At 39.0% G+C, this 15288-nt stretch overlaps 1 protein-coding gene and 1 pseudogene across 1 annotated transcript in view; both read right to left on the bottom strand.

Annotated features, from left to right (window-relative positions):
- Window positions 1-15288, bottom strand: part of SWAP70 (switching B cell complex subunit SWAP70) — a 68782-nt gene that overhangs the window by 50852 nt on the left and 2642 nt on the right. The window lies entirely within an intron of this gene.
- Window positions 10328-11313, bottom strand: LOC109445987 (large ribosomal subunit protein eL21; annotated as a pseudogene).

Here is a 15288-nt window from a genome sequence, read left to right as displayed (position 1 = left end):
GAAACCAAATCTCGAAGGTCAGAATATAAACTACTGACAAGAAGTAAATGCTCCATAAGTTTATACAGCAGTTGATGGTTTTTAGAGTACACACGTCATCCATGAGTTGGTCTGAGTCTTGCCCCTGAGAGAGTATTACTGCTATTTGACAGATTAGGAGATGTGCCCCAAATCAGAGTTCTCTGCAGTGAAACTGGGACTAGAACTAGACTAGACTAAACCTTGTGCTCTGGGGCCCTTCCACTCCGTGCCACCTCCCCTCTCCTTCTGGAAAGAGAGCCCTTCCTGTACAGAAGTGCTTCTTGCTGTTGCTAAGGTGCAATGATGGCCTGGTGCTCGCACAACCCCACCCAGTCGGTTCTCCAGGAGACCCAACAAGACGGCCAGAGCTACTTAGCAGAGCCAAGTTAAATCCAGTGGTGAAGAACTACACATGCCTAGAAATCTGGGACCATTCCCTCTCTGGGAGCCCCCATCTCCCAGCACCCACCTTTGGGAGAAACTGTTCCAAGAAGCAATGGCCTCCTCTCCAGATGAGGAAGCTGGAAAGGAGATCAGGACGAAAGCAATCAGGAGGAAAGAGAACTACACATTCTTGATTTGTAAAAGGACTGCCCCTGAAGCACTCTAATCACAGTGCTTGAAAGTTTCTTCCAAAAGCTGAATTTACCCCACTTCAAGTGCCTGCTCCTCCAAAGGCCATTCTTTTATCACTGACATGACTGCTAAGCAGCTTTGCTCTCATTCCCCTGATTTGGAGAATCAAGTATTGTTACTACAGTAAAAGATCCATAACCACGGAGAAATCCATTTCTCCAGTTCCTTCGCAGCTGCGTGCTATTGCCCTACAGGGCCTCTGCTGACAAGAGCTGACTAATTAACTGCATGAGCCCTGCTCGTGTGGTCTGTTCCTGTTCAGTGGTTTGCCACTCACCCTTTTTAAGCATTTTCCTCCAACTACCATGAAAATGAAATCAAGGGTGATGAACAACCAACAGTGTTTTAACACACTAGTGCATAATGTTTATCTTCTTCCCTCCCAAAGATGTAGAGATTATAAAGGTTCTCTGAAATGTGCCCCCCCAGTCACACAGTTTCCCTTTACAGGATGTGCGTAATGGACAAAATTCAACACTGAAAAAGAAGGGGGGTGGAGGGGTGGAGATCACTACTCCAATAAGCTTATCTGAACAGACACAATTACAGAATTATAACTCATAATGGGCAAACTGTTTTTAAAACATGAAAATTCCTGTCTGATTTGTAAAATTTCAAGCTAATGGCAAATTACCAGAAAACTCTTCGTAACAATGAACCAGAATGACCAATTTCCTACCAGTGCTATGCCCTGCCTTAAGAGCATTGTCTAAATAGAAGTCCTGCCCCTTACTACATGGAGTCATTTTCCCTTTCCTGACAATATCCTTTCATCCTGCTTGTCACTGCTTAAGTTTTGCTTGCTTTCTCTTACATTATCTTTATTATATGCAGCCTCGGAAATCTCAAAGTCATCGTTGATGCATGCTAGGTGCCATGGGAATGCAGTCAATCCCATCCTAGACACTTACCAAATTCATCTTCAAGAGCTGCTTATATCACATTATCCCCTTGTCTAAAATTCATCAAAAGCACACAGAAGTAAAAACAAGTATGTATCTGAACTCCACATTTAACTCACTCAACAAGCCAGCCCCTACTTTATCTTTCTAGCCTTATTTTGTCCCACCCCTCTGCACCATCCATACAAATCCAGCCAAACAAGTTTACTCTCTGTACCCCAACAAACCCTGTCTCCAGCCCCTTTCTCCGCCAGGCCTTTGCTCCAACCATCCCTACCTCCTTTCTACCTAATAAATGCCACCCCTTTCTGAAGCTTCCACCACCCCAAATCGAGATGCTCTTTCCCGACTATTTCCCAGGCTTTCTGTACTTCTTATCTTATACTAACTACCACACACGATTTTTCTCTCCCATAAGATTGAATATTTCTGAAAGGCCTATGTCTTACCCATCCTTGCATTCCCACAGCACCTAGCATGCTACCCAGAATGCAGAAGGCTTTCATTAAATGCTGAATGAATTCTTTCCCAAAATTTTCAGGAAATAGTAAAACCATAATACTTTAATGATGACAACAATCTTAGGAAATAACCTATTCCTGTCCCCTTAATTCACAGATAAAAGGACTGGAGCCTAAGTCACACACTGACTAGTACCAAAGCAGGGACGAGAACCCAGGTCTCTTAATTGCCTGCCCCACAATGATGCCCTATCCTGGAAACATTCCCTCCTGCCTAGTCACATCCCTCAAGGCGGGTTCATTCTTCATAAACTCTGGGAAACCTTCACTGACCTTCTCTGTCCACTGAATTCCTATTCAGCACTTAAATGAATTCTGTTTCATACGCTAGTGGAGTCTCAAATACCTAACTGCAGCTCAGTGAGGGAGGAAACGCTGCCTAATACTTTTCTTCTGTCCCTTCACAGTGCCTAGGACAGGGCTAGGGGAGAACTCAGAAGGAGCGTAACACGTATGGATAGATTCGGCAGGATGTCTAACTCAAAACCATGTGTTGTGATGCTGTCCATAAAATACATGCCACTAAACGACAGTATATGCCATTGGGTTACATTCTAAGTGAACCACCTTTAATAAGTTATCTTGAATAAGTCATTAACTTAGCCCTCTTCAGAAATCAAACATAAAATATTGGCAAATTTGACCACATAAAAATTATTTTAATTTCCATTTAAAAAGAGACACCATAAGCAAACAAAAAAGACTAGTAGGTCCAATATTCAAATTACTCTTAGAAATTACTAAGTAAAAGATGAACACCTAATTTAAAATGGACAACGGACATGAATAGAAAATTCACAAAAGAAACAAATGACTAATAAATATCAGAAAAGACGTTTAACCTCACTAGTAATAAAAATAATGCAAATTAAAAGAGGTATTACTTTTTGCCTGAGTAACAATACCTGGTGTTTGAACAGATAGAACAGAGGAGAGTAAAGATTGCCAGCACCCAACACTGGAGAAGGTATAGAACAGGCTCTCTCCAACACCACTGACATTCTGAGCCAAATAATTATTTGTTTGGGGAGCACGAGGAGGTATCTTATGTGTTGCAGGATGTTTAGCAGCATCCCCAGCTCAAAACATCAAAACACCTTAAATATCTGTGCATAGGAAAGTGATTAAATAAACTCTGATGCATCGACACAGTGAAATAGTTCATAGCCATTATAAGGGATGGTGTCTGTATCTATGCACATTGATATGGAAAGATGACCCTACCATACTGTTTAAGAAGATAAGTTACACAAAAAGGCAACCAATGAAATAGGCAAACAATATGTCTAATAAGGGGGTATCCAAAAATATACAACATCCAAAATATACGAAGAACTCGTACAAAATTTAAAAAAAAGAACTCATACAATGCAACACCAAAAGAAACAAATAATCCAACTTAAAAATGGGCAGAGGACCTGAATAAATACTTTTCCAAGGAATACATACAGCCAACAGATACAAATGAAAAGATGCTCAACTTCACTACTCACACGGGAAACACAAATCAAAACCACAATAAGATACCACCTCACAACTGTTAGCATGACTGTTATCAATAAGACAAGAAATAATAAGTGTTGAGGAGGATGTGAAAAAAAGGGAACCCTCAGACACTGCTGGTGGGACTGTAGATTGGTGCAGCCGCTATAGAAAACAGTATGGAGGTTCCTCAAAAACTTAAAAATAGAGATACCACATGACTCAGCAATCCCTCTTTTGGGTATCTACCCCAAAAAATTTGAGAACACTTATTCGTAAAGATATATGTACCCCTTGTTCACTGTAGCACTATTCACAATAGCCAACACAAGGAAACAGAAGTGTCCTTCAACCGATGATTGGATAAAGAAAATGTGGTACATATATACAAGGGAATACCACTCAGCTATCAAAAATGAAATATTGCCATTTGCGACAACATGGATGGATCTTGAGAGTATCATGCTAAGTGAAATAAGTCAGATGAAAAGGACGAGAACTACATGCTTTCACTCATATGTGGGACATGAAAAACAAAAAGCAACAAATGAGCAAACAAAGCAAACAGACTCATAGACACAGACAACTGAACGCTGGTTACCAGAGGGGGAAAAGGTAGGGGGAGGACGAAGACGATGAAGGGGGTCAAATGTATGATGACAGAAGGAGACTAGACTTTGGGTGGTGAGCACACAAAGGAGTATACAGATGGTGTATTATAAAGTTGTGCACCTAAACTCATATTTTATTAACCAATGTTACCCCAATAAATGTAATTAAAATTTTTAAAATGTTTAACATGGTAAAAAAAAGGAAAATAGGTTACAAAAGCATGTGAAATATGATGCCATTTACATAAAATGGGATGCGTATGTATGTACACGAGTATAGGCACGTGTTTGCCTGCACATATGTGCATGCAGGGGGCGAGGGAGGTAGAGGGAGAAAGGAGGAGGGGAGAGAGAGAGAGACGTTAGAATGATACTCACTGAAAAGTTAATATGCCTTTGGTGGTGGAATTTGGGTACTTTTATCTTTGCCTCTATATGTGTTGTTTGAATATTCTAGGTATTATCTTTATAGTAAGAAAAAGTGCAGCCTTTATATTTATGGAAAATTTTTAAATTAAATATGTCTAGGGGTTCCAGCTAGAGAGCACCTATACAATTACAGAATATGAAGAGATCACGACTATAAAGTTGATGGAATTAACTCACTTGGGTCATCCAAGAACTACGCTTTGCCATGCCTTTTGAAGAAACCACACCATGGGCGACAAAATTTCCCAATTTGGGACAGCCCCCTTAGATTCCAGCCTCATGCTAGACAAATGTATTTAAGAAGATAAAGCATTTGTAAGATTTAACTCCAGTAAGCTTCTGTGTGCCTCTCTCTCCTACTACTCTGTAAGTTCCTTAGAGAGGGTTTATATTTATCCAGCTGTGCAATACCAAAACCTAATCAAGTGCCTGATGAGAATGTCTGATGTTCAACAAATGTTAGCTAAATGAATCCCATTTGAGAATCTTGTTTTTTTTATTTTTATTTTCTATCATCTATATCTAGATCTGTGTCTTTGAATTTATTTCACTATACCACCAGCACATGCTTTCTGGAAAGAATTTTTGTTTAATTGGAATCTCTCATTCAGATCACTTTTGGAGTAAAAAACAATGCCTCCATTAGTTATTAACACCACCAGAACTAGCAGGCATAACTCATCAGGCCTGAGAGCTAGTAAAGCAGTCCAGTTCCTCAAAATTCAAACAGAGATTTTTGAGGAAAGGACGCAGTAAGAATTAAGAAGTATGTGAGAGAGAACTCCATAGAAGACAAATTAGTTCAGTTTCGTAGTCCACTCTTCCCTGAAGCCAGAGTGTGCGCCCAAGGTGCTGATAACGATCACTGATGCGAGGTTTACCTCTGCCACCCCACCTTCTGACCACTCTGACTCCTGTGGCCCCTATAATACGGCTCTATCCCTAGCAATCTCTTGACATTTCTTTTTTAAAAGGTTTAATTCTGTGGCAGACACAGATGTACCACCCAGATCCCTCCTCAAGAAAGGAACTGCTGCCCAGCTACGAGGACTGTAATTAGCTGAGAGCCTCCAGTATTAGTAACTGCAGGGTTCACCTCAGCCAATGACTGAGCAACGTGCTAGTGTCATTTCTCCCCACCGTGGGAGTCCTCTAACCTGCCATCTTTGCTCCAGCGCTACAAGTTTTGTCAAGTTCGTATCATGGTTTGACAGCTCCTTTTCCTAATCCTGCTTCTTCTTTCCTTTTTTTCCTTAGGTGTTTCTCCCCAATAACCCTTGTACTCCTGACTCTCTCAGCATCTGCTCCCTTGAGGACCCAACCTGGGACAGACACCTTCTCCACAAGTCACCTTCCCAGGTCTGGCACGCGGCAGTGTGGATCAGCCCCACCTCTTAGCCTTCTCTTGGTCCCATGACAGACTATTTTCTAAGTTCTTCTCTTTCCTCTACCAAGGTGCCTTTATGGGATCACCTCCCTCACCCCTCACTCTGGACATTTCCCAAAGCTCAGTTTTTGAGCCCTAGTTCTTCGTTCTCTTTGTTCTTTTCTTAAAAAGTACTTTTATTCTGATAACATTAAGTCACCTCTATTCTAATGACTCTCAGGTCTCTCTCTGGTTTTGACCTCTCAGCTGAGCTCTGGTTTATATCACTAATACTAGAGATTTCTATGCCAAATTTGCCTCACATCCAAAAAATCCAAGAGAACTTTTCTCCCAAAAACAGGTTTCCCGCCCTGATTCTGGCTCTGGTACGATTTTTCCCCTAAGAACAAAACTATGGACTCTTCTGTTCTTGTACCTCTTTGACTTCGTTTGTCTTATTTCCAGATCTAAGTCAGCCCCCCTATGCCACCTCCTGTCTGCACTGAGTGAGCTGCTCTGTCTGCTTCAGGCTGACCAGAGAACGTGCGGCTGGGGAACAAGGGCTGGGGGCCAACAGCAGCGAGACCGTTCTCCCCTCTGAGGTCCTAACAAAGAGCTGCTGAATAGCAACCACTCACCAGGATGTGAGCGGGGTAAACACACCATGCTAACAAAGTTCAATTAGAAGGCTAACCCTGGGAGAGCTTATCCTTTCCTCCACATTTTACAAATGAGGAAACTGAAGCCCTGTAAGGAGAAATGACTTCCCACGGCCACACAACTAACGGGAGCAGAGACAGGTCTCCGGACTCCCCAACCAGTGCTCTCTCTCCTGACACTTTCTCCTGTTCCTCCAAAAGATTTACCTCCCAAATCTTTCATTATAGATATTCTTATAGAGGAGTTTCACACATCCCTTCAGGTCAGCGACAAATGTCTCTTCCTCTAGAAGCATTCTCTGACCTACCTCCTCTAATTCTCACTGCAGGCCAGGTAGGCCCCCTTCCTCTGCCGTCCCCAGCACTGTACTTTCTTTATCTCACTATATGTTCACTGCCCGTTTGCTGGTCTGTATCACTCACAAGACTTTAAGCTCTAGAAGGCTAGGAAACATATCTGTTTTGATTCCCACTACCATCATCCCCATCCAGCACCAATCAACTGACTCATCAGCTTTCATAGCAGCCCCCCAGTTGGGGTCCCGATCTCCAGCCTCTCACCTCTAATCATCTTACCCACATTATCAGAATAATCTCAAAACTCCATCATATATCTACCCAGAAAGTTTTATTAACTTCCCCTCTTTACAGGATCAGTTCTGAACTACTCATTCTAATAGAGTCAACAAATGAATAGTAACCATTTATTCTGTGCAAGAACAGAAACATGTAAAATGTAACCCCACCTCCCTTTAAATCCTAATTTTCCACTATGCCTCAAAACAAACATCCTACTCCACCCAGAGTATTTCCTTACTGTTCACAAATACCCCAAGTTTGGGCTCTTGCTCTTATCTACAATGCCACCACCATACCTGCCATCTTTCTGTGACTATAATGGACATGAGAACTGTCCCATTCCGGCCAGAAACAGCTGCTGTTCTAGCTCCTCCATGAAACTTTCCTTGTCTCCAACTGTCTGCATCTTTTTCTGTTTCCTTTGAACTTCTACAGCAGCTCGGTCTGACAGAAATACAATGCAAACCCCATATAGAATTTAACATTTTTAATAGCCACATTTTTAAAAAGTAAAAGGAGGGGCGGCCAGATGGCTCAGATGCTTACAGCACGAGCTCTCAACAACACGGTTGCCGGTTCAATTCCCATATGGGATGGTGGGCTGTGCCCCCTGCAACTGAAGATGGAAAATGGCAACTGGACTTGGAGCTAAGCTGCGCCCTCCACTAGATTGAAGGACATCTCCCTGGAGAAACACACTGTCCCTCAATATTCCCCAATAAAATTTTAAAAAGTAAATTAAATTAAAAAATAAAAATAAAGTAAAAGGAAACAGGTAAAACTAATTTTAATAATACATATCTAAAATATCATAACTTCAACATATAATCAATATTTTAAAGTTATTAAATAGACATCTTACATTCTTTCCTTGTACTAAATCTCTAAAATCCAGTGTGTATTTTATATTTACAGCACACCTTAATTTGGATTAGCCACTTTTCAATACTTAATAGCCAAATGTGACTAATGGCTAACATTACTGGACAGCATGGCTTACAGCACTCATTTTCCACACTCTCTAGAACTTGCTTTTATGCTGTCTTATTGTAATCATTTCATGTATTATCTTTACTAAACCACACACACTCATGAAGGTAAGGAACAATGCTGCATGTTTTTTCTTATTGTTAAATGTCCTCTTATTCCCATTTAACAGATAACCTTAAGCAAATATCCCAAAGTCACCCAAGTAAAGAATCTCAGAATTCCAATCTAGCACCACCTACTAACAGTGGTGCACCATTAGCTAATAGCGCTTTCTCAAATCATCCCTGAAGAAAGTCATTGAGAGGTTAGGCTCCTGGCCACCAGCTCCTGCTCTCAACTCTGGGTTAACAACCATCTGGCTGAGACATCCATCACCTTATGAACTGATAGAAATGATGGCGATTTGTTCCCTGGTAAGGAAAGAGTGTGCCATCCTCCCAGAGCTGTCTCCCCAGTGAAATATGATACCTTCAACTATCTGGCCAGTTGTCCATCTGAGCAGAACTTGTATCCTTAACTGGTGTTACTTCTTCCGGCTGGTATACCATACACACATATACCACTGTACTGGCCCAAATCAAACATAGTCATAAAACTAATTATTACTCCTAAAGAAGCAAAGATATAAAAGAGTCCTAGGATGAAAAAAATTAGCTCTTCTAATATTGCAGAAATCTCTCCCTAATTGCAAGATCTCCTTTTATGAAACTGGACTATATGAAGATTTACTCCTAAATACATTTCTACAATTAAGTAATAAATTGCTGGGAATTACAGTTTCAAGCAGACACAGATTTTGAGTAAAAAAAAGGAAACAACCTTAAAGTAGAATAAGAAGAGAATAAAGCAGAAAGCAGAGCAGAAATAGACTTATGAAGTGAAGCTCTGACAAAGGGCTACCTGCAGCTTATGCAGTAGGATGGGAAGAGGAACACAGGGAAGCAGGACGGAGGAGGCGGTCAGAGTACCTGGGTTCCCATGTGCTAATTATCACCGAGGGCACTATAATAACCCTCTTGTGGAGAGGGAATGAGAAATACCTACTCTGTGAGGGCAAACAGTGAGAAAAGGTCACACAAAGCCTCTTCCGTCTCTCGCTTCCAGCTACTATGTACCTCTGGGACTGTGGTGAGACCCCAAAGGAAATACAAAACAGGGATCAGGAAGGTTAAGAGCTCTGAGTCATAAGATTAGAAATGCGCTGGCTGTTAAGATGGAGAGCCTCACACACACAAAAAGTGCCTCACAGTTTGCATATTACCTTCAGCAAAGCAAAAGTTTACACGTATTTCAAAAAAACAAAAATTTCCAAGCTATCCCACATAAAGTTTCTAGCAAGTAAGGAATAGAGAAGGGAAATAACCCAGAATCCATTATTGCCATTTTAAGATTTTTAAATGTCTCTTATACGTTATTTATTTAGAGATCTGTCTTTACTGTTTTATTTTGGTGAAATGTATATATATATATATATTTACAAAGACTTCTATAGGCTCACTCATGACTCCGATACCCTAACCCCATTTTTTAATTAGATTTTTAGTTCCTCAACAGAAACAATTTTTACCACAGGGGTTTACATGAATCAAATCACTAAAGATTAGGGAGGGAATACTATACATTCCAACTTCACAAGAATTAACCTTATCTTTTTTCCATTTTCAATTACAGTTGACCTTCAACATTATTTTATATTAGTTTCAGGTATACAGCACAGTGGTTAGACATTTATATAATTTATGAAGTGATCCCCCTGACTAGTCTAGTACCCACCTGGCACTAAACACAGTTATTACCATATTATTCACTACATTCCCAACCATATCTTTTACATTGAGTTTCACCCAATAAAAACCCTTTACTGCAACTTGCTCCCTTTATATTTTCAACTGCCTGGCTCAATTACTTTTGTAACCAGCAAAGTTAATACATTTTGAGGCTAAATACCTACATGAGAACAAAACACACATTATTCACAAGAAACATAAACCAACTGCAAGGCAAAGAATAAAAAACTTAGTTAAAAATCTATCATTGAGAAATGAATAAAGACTCAAACTACACATTGTTCCTAAAAAAATTTTTTTTCATTTAGATCCTCACTAGTTGTACGGTCTTTTACGTCAAAAGGGCACAACTTAAAACAAAACAAAACCCTCTGTTTCTAAAAACAACGGAATAAAAGTGCAGAGCAAATAAGCTTATTTCAAGACATTTCAGCACTGACATGTAATTCACACTGCAACCATAATTGCAAAGTAAAGCTATAATAGAGGTTGCAAAAATATCACTAGATTTTGCTATATTTAGAAGGGTAACACTTAACTATAACAATAAAAGTATTAATTTTAAGGTACATTTTGATTTCTGGAAGGAATATAAGAAACTAGTAATAATGGTTACCTCCAGGGCAGGGAACTAGTATGCTCCAGGGGTTGGAGGAAACTTACTTCTCACTTTTGTGAATGCCCTTTTGAATTTTAAGAATTTTATACCACGTAGATATATAAACTATTCAAAGTTTCCTCTTTTTTTTTTTTTATGACACAAAAGTTTTCTTTAAATATTTCTTTGGGGGAGGAGACGCCACACTCCTCAAGAGAAATATTTTTAAAGAGGTCTTTTATTTTTTTACACTTATGCCATGAATTCATAGGGAATGGGTTCCAGCAGCTCAGGCTCCTTTCCATTGGTTCTCACAAAGTGTGCTTCTCTGGGTGGGGCAGGATGGCGTTTCAGTTGAACCCAGGTACCTTACTCTTTGGCTTCCTTCTTTTTCTGATCATTTCCTCCACCCGTTTCAGGAAGCTAGCTCGGCTCTTAGAATGCTTAATATGCTCAATACGAACATTAATTCTCTTGGCAAGAATCTTGCCCTTGACTTGTTTGCTTACAACAACGCCAACTGCATGTTGAGTAACATTGTAGAACCTTCCCGTTTTGCCATAGTAACATTTGTGGGGCATTCCTTTCTGAACAGTGCCCATTCCCTTGATGTCTACAATATCACCTTTCTTGTAGATTCGCATGTATGTGGCCAAAGGAACAACTCCATGTTTTCTAAAAGGCCTAGAGAACATAGCGGGTGCCTCTCCCATTTCCCTTTGTGTTGGTCATTTTGACGAATTACTGGAAGATGGCGGTCTCAAAGTTTCTTTTTGATGTATATTTGTTTAAATAGCCTTCATCTTCTTGGAATTGTTATGTATTCCTAAGTAACACTGGAGATTTATTATTCTTTAGCAAGACCACTGCAATTCTAAATAATTTGAAGATAATTTTAAACCTCAGTGGAACAAAAAATAATTATTGCTTCTACTTCAAATAATATGCCCTATACCTTCCATTATGACTTCTGCAAATTTACATCATAAACTAAAAGTAACAATGACTTTTTCAGATGGCATATTAATAAGGTTTCCTAAAATATGGAATCCACACATAAATGTACCTCATTAAAAAAAATAAAGACAAAAAAAGGGCACAAACACCAAAACAAACCAAGAAAAAGTTCAACAAAATTTTTCTAACATTCAAAGCAATGACATTTACTTAGCTACCTACAGGTACCTAGCACCTTCCTATCGATATTTTTTAAAGTTTCCATCAATCACTATTTGTAGTTTTTAATCTGCCATCAGTTATCACAGAGTATACCAAAACTGCATTCAAAACAAATAATAAAGTCTTAAACTATACAGTTTGTTCTAAGGAAGGACTATTCATGAATACAAGTTTAAAAGCAAGTAGAGAATGTGTTTCTGAGGATTCCTTCCCCCATCATTACCCTAATGCTATCTACTTCAGCAGCTGAAACCTAGATCTCTCCACAATCAGAAAAAGCTTATCTTGAAACAAGAACTTAGTTTAGTATCCCTCTGTATCCCAGCCTAAAACAATGGAGTAACACCAAATCAATATGACAATAAAAAAAATGAGTTGCCTTTCAACAGTCCAATTGCAAATTAAGCTAATGTAGCTGATGATTTCTGTGCGGTGCATAGGCTGAGTGTGTGAGTGAAGACTTGTACCGCTGCAACTCAGGTGAGGAGCCAGCAGTGCGGCAACTGGAGCCAGAGAGACAGAGGTCCCCTGCAGAGGGGGCACAGATTGCCAGGGAAAACCCCAGTGAGATCACAGGGAATGTGCGAGGAAGAGGGAGAAAGAATGGAGGTGAGGAAAGTGAGGCAGAGGCATTTTCCTCTTTTGTTTTTTGGGAGGGGGGTACTTTAAGAAAGATGAAAAAGATATTGACCTACAATGACAGCATACCTAGTTGTTTTAACAAGGAACCATCACTATCACTAGAGGACAACCCACCGTCAGCTTCTATAGTAGCTTATGTAAGTCACAAGTGGTTTTTAAATTGTATTATATTTTTATCTTATTGATAAATTTAATGAAAGTCCACGTTTGCAACAGCAAAATAATATGTTAATTTGGGGGGGGTTAAGTTTCAAAATTTATTTATATAGTAATTCTTGTTTTACTTAAAAATATACTATTAGTTAATAATAAAAATTAGGTATAAAAAATAAGTTTTTGTTGGTATTAAACTGGGGACCCTCAAATAAAATATTTGATTATAAGAGTGACCCAAACACATTTATCTAAATGAGTACTGTACTGCAAATTTTAGGAGCAATTAATCTCCTTAGAAAAAATAAATTTATTTCCAAGATGATGCCAATACTCCAAATTTTTCACAAGTTTTCTTTAAGGAAATATGTCATTTATAAATTATGGCAAGGAAGAATCAATCTCATTACTTTATAATCTCTAAAATATATGTTAATAATAATAATAATAAATTAACTCTCACAGATAAGAGACCATGTCTTCCTTGAAACTCTCTTCTCCCTCAGCTCCAGGGTTGCCCCAAAGGGTTCTTATCTCTCATTTCTGATTCCCTAGCTTCTATTCTTCCTCTTACCACCTACTGTAACCATTCCCCAATGCCATTGATGAATCTCTTCTCTTCTTTTTTCAAGCTCCAACAACCGGATCCTATACCAACAGCCCCACACTTCCCGAGGGCATTACCTCTAGCTAAACATCCATCCATCAAGGACCTCAAAACAAAATAAAACAAACCTCCACATGTTCAAAGCTAACTACTGTTTCTTCTCTAAACAGTTTCTTCTCATAACTTTCCTGTTTCTATTAAAAACCACTACTATCCATTGGTTATCCACAGTTGAAATGTGAGACATTTCTAACTCTATCCTTTCCATTTCTCTTCATACCCAGTCATGGGTCCAGGCCTGTGGACAGCAAAGCTCCTTCACCCACCGTCCCCCCCGGTCCACCCTCACCACCTCTAACCCCCATTACCTCTCATCAGGACTACTGCAATAGTTTCCTAATTCCAATCTACCCAATCTACTCCAACCCCAGTATGTATGTTACTGCCCAAGTGACTTCCTCAAGTGCAGTTCTGATCATGGCCACCACCTCTCAGAAACTTGGAGGCCCTGTGGCATCTACCTAACTAGCCTGGCACTCAAAGCCATTAACCCCAAGCTATTTCTACAGCTTTATCACCAGCAATAACTCTCTTTTATACATATACAGTACACATACCCACTCATATTCTATACTCCAATCAAGAAAAGTTACACAGAAAAGTCCCCACAAATGCTTGATTAATTCCTGTCTGTTGCAATAGTTCACAGGGATGCCTTAGAGCTAACAGCAGTCAATAAATATCCGTTGAATGAATGAATGAAAAGAATGGGCTTAATCCTCCCCATTACTACATAATCACATCCTAGCTGTCTTCAGAGTTCATTTCAAAAATTTTTTCAAAAAAAAATTTTTTTTTTCATGCAGTAATCCCACCAGTAAAAAGTAATTGTCTCTCCAAAATCTCATGGTCCTTTATCCTGTCACACTCAACATCTTCTATCCAATAATATTTCTGTATTTCTTATCTCTACCAACAGACTTTACAGTTCTTAAAGATAGGGTAATTGCCTGAATAACAATATTTTATATACACACACAGAGTGCCTTCTCTAATGGTTGATTATTCTCTTTATTTGCCTACCAAAATTTAAACTCTTTGAAGGTAAAGATTCATATTTGTTTCTTTTTCCCCCGACCTTTACTACCATTATCACTCTTAGCACTTGGCACAGTATCTAACAAATTAACTGTCCATTACATAGTGAATGCATCCATTCATTGTGTCAAAAATTGTGAAGGTAATTCAAAAAGACAAGTGTCAAAAATATTTTAGAATGTCCATATAGTTTCCAAAGTGATAAATTTTAACCCTCATTTTTGGATACTTAATTTTTAGTCTACTATTTAATAAAACAATTACAGTAGTCCCCCGGTATCCATGAGGGATACAATCCAAGACCCCCAGTGGATGCCTGAAACTGCGAATAGTACCAAACCCTATATATACTACGTTTTTCCTATACATACATACCCATGATAAAGTTTAATTTATAAATTAGGCACAGTAAAACAATAACTAATAATAAAATAGAACACTTATAATAATATACTGTAATAAAAGTTATGTGAATGTAGTCTCTCTCTCGATAACTGATCTGATAACCAAGACGACTACTAAGTGACTAACAAGTGGGTAGCGTATACATTGTGGATACGCTGGACAAACAGATGGGTGGAACTGGGATAAAACACTGCATCAGATTTCATCACACTGCTCAAAATGGCACACAAATTAAAACTTATGAATTATTTCTGGAATTTTCCATTTAATATTTTTGGACAATGGCTGACCACCAGTAACTGAAACCATGGAAAGTGAAACCACCGATAAGGGGGGCTTCTCTGTGTGACATATCCTCCTAGGAGATATTAACTCGTAAGGGCCTAAAAATACTAATCTTGTTACAAAATTATCTTGGTACTCTACACAGAGTAAACACACAAATGAACAAATGAGTGATCAAATTAAGGTAAAAACCCTACTCCAATAGATTAATGAACATCAAACTTCAGAGTCAAAACAAAAGATAAAGACCTAAATAGAAAATATTTTTTAGTATTTTCAATTCCAGAAACACTAGCAAGATGAACAAAACTGAGTCAACCCAAAGTCTCTCAGTAAAG

The sequence above is a fragment of the Rhinolophus sinicus genome, linkage group LG06 (assembly GCF_036562045.2).
Source record: "Rhinolophus sinicus isolate RSC01 linkage group LG06, ASM3656204v1, whole genome shotgun sequence".
Classification (NCBI taxonomy): Eukaryota; Metazoa; Chordata; class Mammalia; order Chiroptera; family Rhinolophidae; genus Rhinolophus; species Rhinolophus sinicus.
The sequence above is the reverse complement of the archived record's forward strand: the minus strand, read 5'-3'. Positions and strand labels throughout refer to the sequence as shown.